We start from the raw sequence: 15,251 nt of genomic DNA on the forward strand, positions 1-15,251 counted from the left end.
GGGTGAAGATTGAGAATCTACTTCTTTCTAGAAGATGGGGAGGGGCAGCCGTGGTGGTGCAAGAGCCCTGCTTGGGGAACCAGAGTCTGTCCCTGACTTACTGGGTGACCTCAGGCAAATCACTTTCCCTCCCTGGACCTTAGTTTTACCGGGCAAAGAAGAGGCCCTGTCCTGGGAGGCTTCTGTCCTCCGCGCTGAGCAAGGCGCTTTATTTCTCTGCCTCGGGGGTCTCTGTTCTCTCCTAGGAAAATCAGGGATAACCATCGCTCCCCTTTAAGGCCCTGGTGAGACAAAAGGAGATACAAAAATGAGATGAGAAAACACTTGGGAAATTCTCTAGAGTACCTTCAAAGACCAAGTGTGGACTCGCAGGAACACACAGTGGGAGCTTTACTTATCCTGGTTACTGGTTACTGAGCACTTTAATGTGCCAGGATGGACCCCTGCCCACCCCTGTTTCCTCCTCAGCATCTAGAAGGGGACTCACCCAAGAGCACCCAGCCGGAAGTAGTGGAGTAAGGGGGAACCCAGATTCCCATTCAGGTCTCTGAGGCCATGCTCCCCAGTGTGGCCGTGCTGTGGCTGCCTCCTTGGGCTTTCTCATTCCTCAGGCCTCGGAGCAGACTCTGGGAGGCACTTAGGTGGTATCTGGGCAGCATCAGTTCATGGTCTGCACCCCCACCCCACTGGGCAGTGGCCTTAAGGGCAGGGAATGGCTTGCTGCATGGAGCACCAGATATCCACTGAATGTGTCCCCTCCTGCACACCATACTGGTGCCAACCGTGTGCCCTGTGTGTCAGACCCCCGGGGCAGCACACACAGAGCCTCTGCAGTTTGGAGGACGTTGACACCAAAGGAGGGAGTGGAGCCATCGGACACTGGGGCTGAGGAGCCCCCTGGGGTGTTGGCCACAGTCAGGCAGGCTTGTCTGATAACCCCTCAGCAGACATGCCTCCCCGTTATCTGCTGTCTGAAGGGGGACCATGCCCAGCAGGGGCAGAGTGGGGAGAAAGACTTGCAAGGTGGGAGGCAAGACGTGGGCAGGACAGGAAGCCCTTGGGCTGACCCTCTCCCGGGCTGGCATTTGAATTTTTATGTCCTGAGAGAAAGCCTTTCAGCAGGGCAGTGGGGCAGTGCTTATCCACATTGTAGGGGTCAAACACTTGCATTTGTGACCCAGCCATTCAATTTCTAGGTCTTTATCTTACACAACAAAAAGCGCAAAGATGGGCAATGCACGTTTAACGATGGTTTTGGACGAGCTGTTCCCAACAGCAAGCAATAACACCAAAGGGACAACCGAGAGAGGGGTGGCCCCCAAGGAGAGGGAGGGAAGGGTTTTGCTTTTTGTTTTACACGGGGCTATATTGTAGGAGTCGTACAAAGTACCTTGATTCATGTCTTGCTTTTGTTACAAAGAGAGAAAGAAAAGGCCCCCTTACACCACCACCCTGCCCCGCTCCACCAACAACTTCCTGCTGACACAGGCCACCTCCCAGGGGCTGCCCTGGAGAGCCCATGTGGTCCCTGCAATGCCAAATCTCCTGTGTGTGAGCGCGCGTGGCCTGTCCGTCCGTGTCAGGCAGTTCCCTTGACACTGAGCCCATCTGGGCCTTCTGGGAGTTAGGCTGGGACCCAGACCTCTTTAATGTCTCCGCTTTCAGATGCACAGATGAGGGTTCTCTCTTTTCATCCTTGGAAGATACTGAGTTCAAGGTTATTACCCTGTTTTAAAGATGAGAAAATTGAGGCCCTGACAGGTAAAAGGCTTTTCAAAGATCACACAGCAGGGACGCCTGGGTGGCTCAGTCAGTTAAGCATCTGCCTTTGGCTCAGGTCTTGATCCCAGGGTCCTGGGATCAAGTCCCACGTCAGGCTCCTTGCTCAGCGGGAGTCTGCTCCTCCCTGTCCCTCTGCCACATCCCCTGCTTGTACTCTCTCTCTGACAAATAAATAAAATCCTTTAAAAAAAAGATCACAGAGCATGTATCCGTGGTGGGGCTGAGGCTCGTGTGCCTGTGAAGACCGCTTATGAGTGGGGGAGGGGACCTTGGGGTGGGGTGGGGGGAGGGGAGTCCCAGCCTCCAGGAATGGACCTTCTCTCTGAGACCTCTGAGGAGGTGAATTGCCCGTCTGTCTCTCCCCAGTTTCCCAGCCATGGCCCAGCCTTAGCTGCCTGAAGTTATTTCCATGTGTCTTCCTTATTGCCAAGTGACCAAAGTCCAAGCCACCCAGGGTTCCTGGCCTCTACCCCACCCTTCTGCGCAGTGGCCTGGGCTTCTGCGAAGAAACCTAGGCCAAGCTCTGGTCCCTTGTCCTCTACCAACTCACTGTGACATCCTGGCAGCTCACTGCCATCCCCGGGCCTCAGTTTCCCCATCTGTCAAATGGGGATAATGATTGATCTCTGAGGTGTAAATGACTTGTGAGACATGCTAGTGCGTAGAAAGCTGGCCAGAGGAATGAAAATAGAATTCCCCCTCTTCCCGGAACATTTAACAGCAGGCGTGGCCCAGCACTGCAGGCTGGGGCTTCCCAGGGCCCGGACTCGCTGCTGGGCCGCTCCGCTGGAAAGGGGGTTCAGGCCCCTCTGTCCCTGTGCAACTCCTCCTCACCGTATAAAAGCTCTTCCGCCTGATTATTCGAACGATTCCTCCACATAAACGAAACCATCAGGCACAAAGCTGCCGTCTTCTGCTCTAGGTGTGAGTATAGACGTGTGCAAGCCTACGATGGGTGTGTGTGTACATGTGCGTGAAAAAACCCAATGATGGTGCTCATCTGAGGGGAGGAGAGACTCACAGGGGACTTGGGCACGCTTACAGTGGCAGATTCTAGATGCTATGAACAGGGGCGTCTGTTATTTGTATTTTTTCCCAATCTTTTACGTTTCTACAAAAAAAAATCATTGTAGGAAACTTGGAGGAAGTAACAGGAAAGAGTAAAGAAGAAATCAGAACCACCCACACTCCTCCCTGCCCTCACGGACAACCCCCGCTCGCACTTGGGAGGGTTTTCTCCTGTGTATGTATGTCACTTTCTCTCTCTCTGGGACTCCTGCCCCCGGGCTCTACTCTGCCAGCCCTTCTCGTCCCGCTGACCTAGTGTGCTCCCGGTCACCCCCCTCCATCCAGCAAGGGCTTGGGTTTCAGAATTTCTGTCCGGTGATCTGTCCTAATGTCCTGCTCATCCATGCCAATGACCCGCTGACAGCCTTCCTTGACCTCCGCAGTGACCTTCATTGGGATCCCATCGTGCTCTCCAGGGCCAAGGCTTGAATGGGCTGCTCTGGAACCCCAGCCTCAAGGGTCCCACCAGGGCCCCTCCTGCGGCATGTCTGTCTTCTGCCTCCCAGTGCCTCGTCCGCTGACTTCACAGAGGCCACTGGCTCATTCTCTCTCCTTCTGTTCAGTCAGTCCCTCCCGGCCGCTTGTCCAGCGAGCCTGCTCCACAAGGCTGAGCACCCGAAGGCCAGGGCTGGGGTCCGGGTGAGGAATGCGAAGCCGGACTCGGACTTGGGGAGGAGAGGGGAGATTTGAGGTGTTTCTCCTCCTCCCAGGGGCGCCTCCAGCTCCACATGGACCCCACTCCCTCCCTCATCATCGCCCTTTCAGCTAATGCTTCCCCACCAGCCCCTAAACAAACCCCAGTCTCTTCTATCCTGTCTACACCTCCTCCCCTCGACTCCCTTTACATTTCGAGTTACTTCTTTTTTGTGTCCTTTCCCTTCCCTTCCGAACTTCTGGAATGAATTATCCTTCTGTGCTGCCTCCATCTTCTCAGCTACCCCCTCCTCCTTGTCCACAGACAGCACCGTGGTTCAGCCCTCTGCTGGGAGAGCCCGGTCTAGACCACCAGCGCTTTCCAACTCGGTGAACCCAAGAGAAGCGGTTCCATGGTTCCACGCAGGGCTGGTTGTTAACAGCCGCTCCCCCTGCACTCCGCACACTGGTTCTTCCTGCCTCTTCCTTCTCAGTCTCCTTTGTGCACGTCTGGTTTTTTACTTTATTTTAATTCCAATACAGTTAATATACAGTGTTCTATTAGCTTCAGCTGTCCAATATAGTGATTCAACAATTCTATACAGTACTCAGTGCTCGTCAGTGTTCTTTTAACCCCCACCCCCTATTTCCCCTCTGCCCGCACCCACCTCCCCTCTGGCAACCTCTAGTTTGTTCTCTGCAGTTAAGAGTCTGTGTTTTGGTTGGTCTTTTTTTTTCTTTGTTCCTCTGTTTTGCTTCTTCTTTTTTTTTTTTAAAGATTTTATTTATTTATTCGACAGAGATAGAGACAGCCAGCGAGAGAGGGAACACAAGCAGGGGGAGTGGGAGAGGAAGAAGCAGGCTCCTAGCAGAGGAGCCTGATGTGGGGCTCGATCCCAGAACACCGGGATTACTCCCTGAGCCGAAGGCAGACGCTTAACCGCTGTGCCACCCAGGCACCCCCTCTGTTTTGCTTCTTAAATTCCACATATGAGTGACATCAACAGTATTTGTCTTTCTCTGACTGGCCTGTTTTGCTTAGTATTATACTCTCTAGTTCCAATCATGTTGTTGCAAATTGTCCTTTGTGGACTTTTTGTGATCTGCTCTACCTTTTAAAAATTTTTAAAAGATTTATTTATTTATTTGAGAGAGAGAGAGAGACAGGGAAAGAGCACAGGGGGAGGGGCAGAGGGAGAGGAAGAGAATCCCAAGTAGACTTCCCGCGGAGCGCAGAGCCTGATTCTGGGTCAGTCTCATGACCCCGAGATCATGACCTGAGCTGAAATCAAGAGTTGGTCGCTTCACCGACTGAGCCACCCAGCGCCCTGGGCTCTACCTTTAATTATTGGTAATCCTCGGCATCCCTTCTGCTTCCCTTATTGCTCCCACTGGTGGGTTCGTGTCATCTCTTGGCTCTCCTTTTATATGATGATTCTCAAATCACTGCTGGCCAGACTACATTCCCCTGAGCATTAGACTCAAATATCTAGGTGCCTGACCTTTCTGCCGGGTGTCGCAGTCATCTCAACCTCAACGTGTACCATTTGATCATTTCCTCTTTTCTCCCAAGCTGCTCCTTGTGTATTTTCTGTCTCAGTCGGTGGCGTCACAGGGTACCCAAGCCAAAAACCTGGGAGTCATTCTTTACACTTTGCTCTCTTCCTCCATGGAGTCTATCATCAAGTCCTTCTGAGTTACGTCATAAACGATTCTGTAACAGGTGCTTTCCTCTTTGTCCCTACTACTACTGCCCTTGCTCAGCTAGCACCTCTTAGCCCCCAGTTGTTTTTCCATGCACTGCTGAGTAATCTTCCTAAAGTATCAATTAGATTATGTCACTCGTCTCCTTAAAATCAGTAACATAAAGAAAATTTAAAAGACATAAATAAATTGAAAGCCATCCTGGTTTCATGGATTGTAAGACTTGATATTGTTAGGATGGCAATTCTTCCCAGCCGATCTACAGATTCATTGCAATCCCTATTGAAATCCAAGCTTCCGCCGCCCTTGTTTTGCAGAAATTGACAAGATGATCCTAAAATTCACATGGAAATGCGAAAGATCTAAAATAGCCAAAACAATCTTGAAACAAGTTGGAAGAGTCATACTTTCAAATTTCAAAATATACTACAAAGCTACAGTAATCAAGACAACATGAGACCGGGCATAAGGATAGACATATAGGTCAATGGGATAGATTTGAGAGTAAAAACATATAAAGAAACCAGAAATAAACCAGAAATAAAAATACAAACGTGGTCAATTGGTTTTGACAAGAGTACCGAGGTGATCTAAGGAGCCACCTGGGTGGCTCATTTGGTTAAGCACCTGACTCTTGATCTCAGCTCAGGTCTTGATCTCAGGTCATGAGTTCAAGCCCCACATTGCGCTCCACGCTGGGGATTGAGCCCACATCGGGCTCCCCGCTCCTTCTCATGCTCCCCCTGCTTGTGCTCTCTCTCTCGCTCTCAAATAAATAAAATCTTAAAAAAAAGAATAGAATGACTTGATAAAACAGTAAAAATTATTAACTGTATTAAGTCTCTACCCTTGAGTATACTTCTTTTAAATATTTTGACAGAGTAGGAAGAATTCTGCTAGATGCCTAAGTACCATGGTTGTCTCAGGAAAAGCACTTGTATTGTTTGAGTTGCAAGCTGACCTAGCTGGTAGTTGTAAGTTCAACACCATTTCTACCCAAAAGAAGGATCTAAAGACACACCACGATTATGCAAATAAATATATATATGCATATATATGTATATATATATATATTTTTTTTGCCGACATTTTCTCTAAAATAAAAGAAATAAGTTGATCAATTCAAGGGGGAAAATTGACAATATTTGCTGCTAATAATAAAATTTCCGTTTTTGAGTGAAAATTAGCCTTTTGGAATATTTGTATCGACCACTGTGAGCTTAGTGGCTTCCCAACACTTAGAGACTTTCTGATAAGATCCATGGTGACATTAACGAATATGATTTTTTTATATTGTATAATAATATGTCGACATTTGGAAGATCTGTATGGTATAGTTCACTGAACTCTATATTCCAAGTGTTACAAAATCATTCATGGATAAAAGATGCACTCAAAGTACAAGATAGACCAATGTATTTTAATTTAACGAAAAATTGATTGGTTTTAGATTCCACACTGAAACTAAATTTTACTTTTGGTATAATATCAAAGAGAAATATCCACATACTTACCAGGCAGGGAAAAACCATGACCATGAAGGTGTTTTCCTGGAGCGAGACCGTCCATTGCACTCTGGGTGTGATGACCTTTTTGATTTCCCCAAATGTGGGAGACTTGCTTGCATAATTTATGGTAGAGGGGATTGTGTTCATTTTCTTCCCTTTAAAAAAAAAAAAGAGGAATATCTACAGTTATCTGAAAAGGCTTTTTTTTTTTTAAGATTTTATTTATTTGACAGAGATAGAGACAGCCAGCGAGAGAGGGAACACAAGCAGGGGGAGTGGGAGAGGAAGATGCAGGCTCCTAGCAGAGGAGCCCGATGCGGGGCTCGATCCCAGAACCCCGAGACCACGCCCTGACCCAAAGGCAGACGCCTAACGACTGAGCCACCCAGGTGTCCCCTGAAAAGGCTTTTAAAAATAATCCTCCTTTTTCCATTTTTATATCTGTATGAGGCTGAATTTTGTTCATATATTTCAACTAAAACAACATATCTCAACAGATTGAATAAAGAAGCAGATATGGGAATCTAGCTGCCTTTTATGGAGCCAGACATTAAAAGAGATTTGCAAAACTGTCAAACAATGTCATTCTTTCCACTAATTTTTTTGATTTGGAAAATGTAGTTATTTTTCATTGGAAAGAGTGTTGTTTATGTTAACATTAGTGGGTTTATTATTTTTATTTTTAAATAAGTAAGTGTATTTTTAAAACTTCATTTTTTATTTTTATGGTTTTTTTTAAAGAGTTTATTTACTTATTTGTCAGAGTGAGAGAGGGGAGAGCACAAGCAGGAGAAGTGGCGGGCAGAGGGAGAAGTAGGCTCCCCGCTGAGCAAAGAGCCTGATGTGGGACTGGATCCCAGGACCCTGACATCATGACCCGAGCCGAAGGCAGACACCTAGCTGACTAAGCCACCCAGGTGTCCTTAAAACTCTTAATTTTGATTCAAATATGGCAAACATCAGTAATGTAACCCATATAAACAAAAGCTTTTTCGGGTCTTCAATGTTTCAGAGTGTAAAGGGATCTTGAGACCAAAACTATAGGTAAGCGATAACGTGCGTCAGCCACCTACGTGATACCTCGGCGCACTGGCGGAGGGAACACAAGTTATTCTAAATGAACACCCCTATCTGGAAAAGGGGAGGAGACAAAACAGCACCAATGGTTGGTAGAGTGAAGCAGTCAGTCTGCTCTGCCAAGTGTGGGGGGGTCTCCCCTATTCGTCGTAACCTTGTGGCCACATCTTAGAAGGATTTTGAAGGTGTCCTGTTAGTATCGTTGGGAACCAAAGCATTGCCCTAGGGGTGGATCATTGTAACCTCCTTGTGCCAGGATTTGGGTTTCTCTGGCAAAAGCACTCCCTCGGAAGATGTGGGAGGTTTCTGACTCTTCATATTTGGATAACTCTCCGAGTGAAGAATCAAGTCAGAAGAATTGTGAATTATGGTCTCTGAATCTAGACCGGGAGAGTCTGTCGGCAACGGGACCTCCCGGTCCTCAGCCCAGGGCCTCCCTCTTCACCTCTGCCTTGGAGCACCTCGGACCACGAGGCTGGATCCCAGTGGAAGGCTCTTTACAAAGGGTGACTGTCCTGTTAGTGGGGACAGGCAGGAAGGGCTTGGGTGGGGCTGCGTTTCCTGCCTTCCTGCCTTTGTCCCCACTCACTTTAGCTTTGACACGAAGATAGGCTTTTTCAGTCCTGCAAAGCACGTTACTGTCAGACGGCGGGCTGCAGGCAGGCTGTCTTGGCAAAGCTGTAGGCACGCAAGGTCAGGGGCCAGGCCGCTTGGATTCAAGTGGTAGCTCTCGCCTGTCTAGCTTCGTGACCTTGGGAAGATTGTTCCGTGCCTCAGTTCCTCAAATGTAAAGTGGGGGAATAACGGTGGTACCTACTTCTTCATGTTACTGCGAAGATTCGGTGAATTCCTATGTGCAAAGCTCTTAGAGCCCCGCACGCGATAGGTGCCTCAGAGATATTAGCTTTTATGATTCATTACTCTGCCTGCAAAATTTGTGTCTTTGACTCCAAACTAAAGGCTTGGGAAAACAGCCGACACGTACAGAAATCCTGACAGATTTCGGCCAAGTCCCCGCGCTCCCACCTGTGTTGGGCACGCAGTCTGAGCTTCTGGAGCGGCTGCATTGCAGGGCAGGCCGACCTCCCGGCCCGGGATGGCGAAAACCTCACTGTCCGTACCCCACCGCAACCCTGCCCGTTCCGTGGGCCAGGGAGCATCACCAGCAACCCCCCACTTCCTGCAGTTACAGTTGGCTGGAGCCTGACAGAAATGGGTTTCGGACAGGGGGGAGAAGTTGCTGCATTGTGGTTTGGGAAAGTTCAGGGGCTTCAGGCACGGTTTGATCCTGGCCCTAAAACGATGTCATCTGGTGTCTTCCCATGGTGTCCCTGTCTCTTGCCTTCCATTTCTCAGCACTGCCTTCCTCTGTGCGGTTTCAGCGTCAGGCAGTCTGTCCCCACGGTGCAAGATCATCCACGCTTCCATCCTCCCAGCTCGGGAGGCTCAGGAGAAAGCAGCCGCTACTCCTCTGAAATTCCAGAAAAGTTATGAGATTGCCTTGAATTTCTCCAGCTTTGGCTGCATTCTCTAGCCTTGTAACAGCCCCAAGTGACGTCACGTGTGGCTTCCGAGGATGGGAGCAGCGCAGCCGGGGAGGGAGGAGGGACTGGTATTTATCGGCCATCTGTTCCGTCCTAGACATTGTGTGTCTTCTCAGAGTGAAGATGAGCCCCTTAGGGAAGGACGCTGAACTCATGGTCATCTTCATGTCCCTCCAAGCAGAGGGGGAGGGGTCCCTTCTGTCCACAGCCAACACCTCAGCCTGCGTCTGATTCCGTGTCTCCGGCTTCTAGAGGCTATGAAATCGCTCCCTCTTTCTCCCTCTTTTCTCCTGAGCCTCCAACATGCGCGAGTCTTTCCTACTAAAAAAATCTCCTTAGGAGAGAATCGTCTACCATCTCGACGTCCTCCTCATCCACTCACACCTCAACTAAATGAAATCCGTTCTCTACGGCTGTTGTCTTCTGAAATTTCTCTCTCTAAAGTTAGCGATTTCTTCCCACGTGACAAACCCAGTTCTCGGTCAGCTTGACCCGTCCCACGTGTCGGCTCACTGTGCTTTTCTTCCTGGACTTCTCCCCCGACTTGGCTTCCGGTGTTTTGTTCCCTCCTGGCTCCCCTTCCCCCTCCTCTGGTTGCTCCTTCCCGCTGCTCTCATCAGTGAAAGCTTTATGAGAAGAGAAAGCCAATCCTCTCATTCACGTCGATGGTTTCCAGTGCCATTTTTTCCTTGGTGACTTCCCATCCCCGCGGCCTGAGTCTGTCTCTGCGTGTCAGTTTCTATGGGTGTCAGAGTCTGAGCAGAGCCCCTGTCCACGCAGGGTGAGCAACGAAGGGACTTCCTCAAAGGCAGGGGCCTCCAGAATGGCCAAGTGGTACGTGCATCTAGAACTCTCTCCCAGGCCACTCGCAAAGGCAGACCCACAGAGGACAACTGAAGCAGCGTCTCCAGTGCAGGCTAAGACGAGAGGCCATTATTCTGCCCTCGCTGGATCCCTCTGACGACAACTCAGGCCTCAGAATTCACTGCACAGAGCCAGCAGTCTCCTCTAGTCCCCCTGCACTTAGGAAGCCCCTGCTGTCCTGTGGCACAGTCTTGTCCCAGTGGAAAGAGTGTAAGGTCTGGAATTCCAGATCTGCATTTGTGGCTTGTTTTTTGGGTTTTTGTTTTTGTTTTTGTTTTTTAATCTAGCTGTGATTCCCCAGAAAAGCAGTGGCCCTGTTTGGGTATATCCACGAGCTTCTTCAGGTGGGCAAGGAAGAGCCGCGCTCAGCAGACTCTCAGTAATGGGGGCGAGGGAAAGGACAGGGAGGAAGTGCGGTTGGCAGGGAAGTCGTGTCGGCTGCCCACTAGGTCCCTGGAGAACAGGCACGATGACGTGGTGACGTGCTCTGGATGTCCTTTAGCACTTCTGTCTCCCATACCGGGCAGTCTCATGCAGGCGGTTGGCCTTTGTCACATCTACGTTGTTCACGGCGGCATTTGGCTTGGGCCCAAATCCTGTGTCCAATCAGTTGCAGGAAGGTTGGCAGGGCTGGCCTCATTGGATTTACGTGACCTAGATCGCCGATTTCGTGAAACACGGTCAGCGCAGGCCCGCTGGCCTTGGGAGAAGGCTGTGGGAACCGCGGGCCCTCAGCTGCATGGATCGTGTGTCTTCTTCCTTGTGTCTCAGTTTCCTTCTCCGTTTGACAAATGAAAGGGTTGGACCAGTTGATCTTCAAAGGTGCTTCCAAATCTGACTTCCCAGGAATTTCTTCTTCTTCTTCTTCTTTTTTTTTTTTTTAAAGATTTTATTTATTTACCTGACAGAGACAGCCAGCGAGAGAGGGAACACAAGCAGGGGGAGTGGGCGAGGAAGAAGCAGGCTCCCAGCAGAGGAGCCTGATGTGGGGCTCGATCCCAGAACGCCGGGATCACGCCCCGAGCCGAAGGCAGACGCTTAACCGCGGTGCCACCCAGGCGCCCCAGGAATTTATTATTCTTATAGCGTGGTTGTCCGTTAGCTCTAGGAAAATGCCCTGTCATATCCTTGCTGGAAGGTTTCAAGTTGTGCTATTTATCAGTCAGGCCTCTGTCGCAGGAAACAAAAACTGCTCTAATTATTTCAATCAGAGAAGGACTTAATACAGGGAATCCTATGTTAAAAGAAGTAGTTGGAAGGGCTGGAGGAGTGGGCTGTGGGTCGAACCTGCAGGAATGACCCCTAGAACAAGACCTTGAAGCAGCTGGCCCAGTCATGGAAGTGATGGGTCAGGAGGCCGCTACTAGAATTCTTGCACTGGAGAACGCACCAAGTGAAAGGACAACCCACAGGACGGAAGAAAGAATTGGTAAACCGTGTGTCGGTTAAGGGAATTTTAACCACAATATACAAAGAAGTCTTTTGACTCAACAATACAAAAGACCAGATGACCCAAATTAAAAATAAGCAAAGGCTCTAAATAGGTATTTCTTCGAATAAGACATACAAACAGCCAAGGAGTGAGGGCAACGATGCTGAACCTCACTGGTCATCAGAGAAACGCAAGTTGTAACCACACACACTTCCTGCCCACGAGGGTGGCTGCAAGGGGAAAAGACAGGTGGTAACAAGGCTTCGCAGCGACGTGGAGAAATTGAAACCCTTGTGTATTGCGGTGGTAAAATGGTATAGCGTCTGTGGAGACAGGAGGGTGGGTCCTCAAAAAATTAAACACAGGATTTCCATATGATCCAGCAATTCCACGCTGGGTGTAGACCCAAAAGTGTTGAAAGCAGGGACTTGACCAGATTTTCGTACACCAATATTCATAGCAGCATTGGTCACAATAGCCAAAAAGTAGAAAGAACTTACGTGTCCATCAGTTGATGAATGGGTGAACAAAATGTGGTCTATCGGGGCGCCTGAGTAATGCAGTGGTTAAGCATCTGCCTTCGGCTCAGGGCGTGATCCCAGTGTTCTGGGTTCGAGCCCCACATCAGGCTCCTCCACTAAGAGCCTGCTTCTTCCTCTCCCACTCCCCCTGCCTGTGTTCCCTCTCTCGCTGGCTCTCTCTCTCTGTCAAATAAATAAACAAAATCTTAAAAAAAAATGTGGTCTATCTGTACGATATACAACAGAATGTTATTCAGCCATCAAAAGGAATGAAGTTCGGATACCTGCTACAGCATGGAAGGACCTTGAAAACCTTGTGTCAAGGGAAAGAAGCAGACACGAAAGGTTATCTATTGTATGATTCCATTTATACAGAATGTCCAGAGGAGGCAAGGTCATAGAGACAGAAAGTAGATTCGTGCTTGCCAGGGCTGGGGGCACGAGGGAACTGGGACTGACTACGAATGGAAATGTTTTGGAATTAGATAGTGGTGATAGTTGCACCACTTTATGAATATATTTAAAATCTACTGAGTTGGACAGTTTATTTTTTGCTGAGTTGTACAGTTTAAAATGGTAAAAGGATGATTAAACACACACACACCCTTGTGGCTGAAACCAGGCTCAGAAGGCCACCCCCCGACCTGCTGCCACCGCTGCTTTTCAACCTCATGAAGCTAGTGGCTGGACCCTGGACTGCTGCTGGAGAGTAACCCAAGGTTGCCAGGAACGCAAAGCAATAACCGTGCAGCTGGGAGGTGACCTTGGCCTTACTTTCTCCTCCCAACTCTTATATAAATGGATGCAATTTATAGACCCTAATTTGTGTGCAGAACGTGGACTGCAAGGGATTCTGGGAAATACAGTGTTTAACTTTTCCGCCTTGGCAGTATGAGGAAGAGATTGGAACAGATGCCGAGGGCCAATTTGCCCTATCTACTCTAGTTTACACTTTGACCTTTTAGGTATCTAAACATGCTCCCTAAAAGGAGATATCCAAAGTCCCATTAGTCACGTACCCACCTCTGGGAGCTGTTCATCCTAGTTCAGTCAGAATTCTACTGCAACAGCCTACGGATTACATGATCAAGTTAGCAACAATAACACACCTTAGAACACTGGGAAAACGTGGGAGGTAGGGAAGAAATGGGTTGATATTTATAAATGTATACACAATACAGCAAGGAAAAAATATGAAATGCTAACATAGCCCTCATTAACATAGCCCTCATTTCTCAACTTCTCATGAATTACTTATATTCATATACTATCTTAAATATTTTAAAGATGGATTTATTTGAGAGAGAGAGCGAGCATGAGCAGGAAAGGGGGGGCAGAGGGAGAAGCAGGCTCCTGGCTGAACAGGGAGCCTGAGGTGGGGCTCCATCCCAGGACCCCAGGATCATGACTTGAGCCGAAATCAAGAGTCAAGACACTGAACTGACTGAGTTATACAGGCACCCCCGTACACTTCTTCTAGAACTTTGAGTCCTGAATATGGCAGGACTGGAAGTAGTCCTGGAGGGTCCTTTAGGTTCCAGACATACCCCTTCTTGCTCCCACTGAACAACAGCAGACCTATCCCCCTCAGGAATCAAAATCAATCTATCTAACACAATCTCCCCCTTTTGGCCATTGGCTCAGTGCATGAGGAGCCCAAATTGATCAGAAAGCTTTTGGTTCAATGGACTCATTGTTGTGCGCTCGGGTGGAAGTATTTCTCCTCTGAGTATTGAGGCCTTTTTTTTTTTTTTTTTGAGAGAGAGCGAGAGAACGAGCAGGGGAGGGGCAGAGGGAGACGGAGAGAGAATCTTAAGCAGACTCCACGCCCAGCGCGGGCCGGACATGGTGCTCGATCCCATGACCCTAAGATCGATCTTGATGTGAGCCGAAGTCAAGAGGCAGAGCTCAACCGACTGAGCCACCCAGGCGCCCCTGGGTGTTGAGATTTCTAAACTAACAAAGACCATAGTCGGAGGGACAAGCCGCAGAACATATATTGGCCACTGTTCCAGAACATGAACCTCATCCTGGAACAGAACTTCAACCTCACAAGATGCTGTTTTTCAGTAATCTTCAGTAAGCCGTCTGACTGTTCCCTGGGTCCACAGGTCTTAGGCCCACCGGCCCTAGCTTACTTAGCTCCCCTGATGTGTGGAATACTGCACGATGAATTTGGCTCCGTAGTTCATGGACGATGATAAATGAAAGTGATATTAGCTAACAGTGTAGCAGCCTAGGCACTGTTACATGTGTTCACTTAGTCCTCACAGTCCCAAATGACGAAGATGAGATAGAGGTTAAATAATTTGCCCAAGGTTGTAAGCTGCTTAAATGGTGGAGTTAGAAATTCCCATCCAGGCATTCTGCCTTGGAATCTGTTTTCTTCTTCTTCTCCTTCTCCTCCTCCTTCTTCTTCTTCTTCTTTTTTTAAAGAATTTATTTATTTGACAGAGGGAGAGAGGGAGAGAGCGCATAAGCAGGGGGTGGCAGGCAGAGGGAGAGGGAGAAGCAGGCTCCCCGCTGAGCAGGGAGTCCGATGTGGGGCTCCATCCCAGGACCCTGAGATCATGACCTGAGCCGAAGGCAGATGCCACCCAGGCGCCCCTGGAGTCTATCTTCTTAACCACTGTGCTTCTCGAAATGAACGTATAATCAAGTTTACAATCAAATTTAGGATAATGGGAAGGGGGGAATGTCTTTAGTTTCATAATAATTAAAATTTTATTGAACATTTCTTTGTGAATATTTTAGGTTTGACATTCATGGAAACCATCCATATCTTGAATGTGTGTCTTTTCCAATGAGGAAAATCCCTGTGTTCTTGGTGATGGAAGGAATCTGGTCTGCTGGTAAGTGTGCAGCTAGTCCCCCCAGAGCATGGAGTAGGGTTCCGCAGTAAGCCAACATCAGCTTCTCAAAAGAATAGGCGTTGCCAAAATTAGCACGACTGGACTCCAGAATCTTAAGGCCCAGTTCTGTGGTTCTTTTATGGAAGTTTGCTGGTGTGTATGTATACAGTGTCCTCATTTGCCAAGGGACTTTGACCACCACTGGATCTGCTGGGTCATAAAACCCAAACCGGTTACACTGCAGCCTATACCAACTGGTGACCATT

General features: G+C 48.7%; 1 non-coding gene across 1 annotated transcript; it reads left to right on the top strand.

Moving 5' to 3' along the window:
* Window positions 1–6,693: 6,693 nt before the first annotated feature.
* LOC121099844 lies at window positions 6,694–6,853 on the top strand. The gene has a single exon (XR_005831586.1). It is a non-coding gene; the product is annotated as a U1 spliceosomal RNA (small nuclear RNA).
* The last annotated feature ends 8,398 nt before the right edge of the window (window positions 6,854–15,251 follow it).

This window comes from Ursus maritimus, unplaced genomic scaffold (genome assembly GCF_017311325.1).
Source record: "Ursus maritimus isolate PB19 unplaced genomic scaffold, ASM1731132v1 scaffold_32, whole genome shotgun sequence".
Lineage (NCBI taxonomy): Eukaryota > Metazoa > Chordata > Mammalia > Carnivora > Ursidae > Ursus > Ursus maritimus.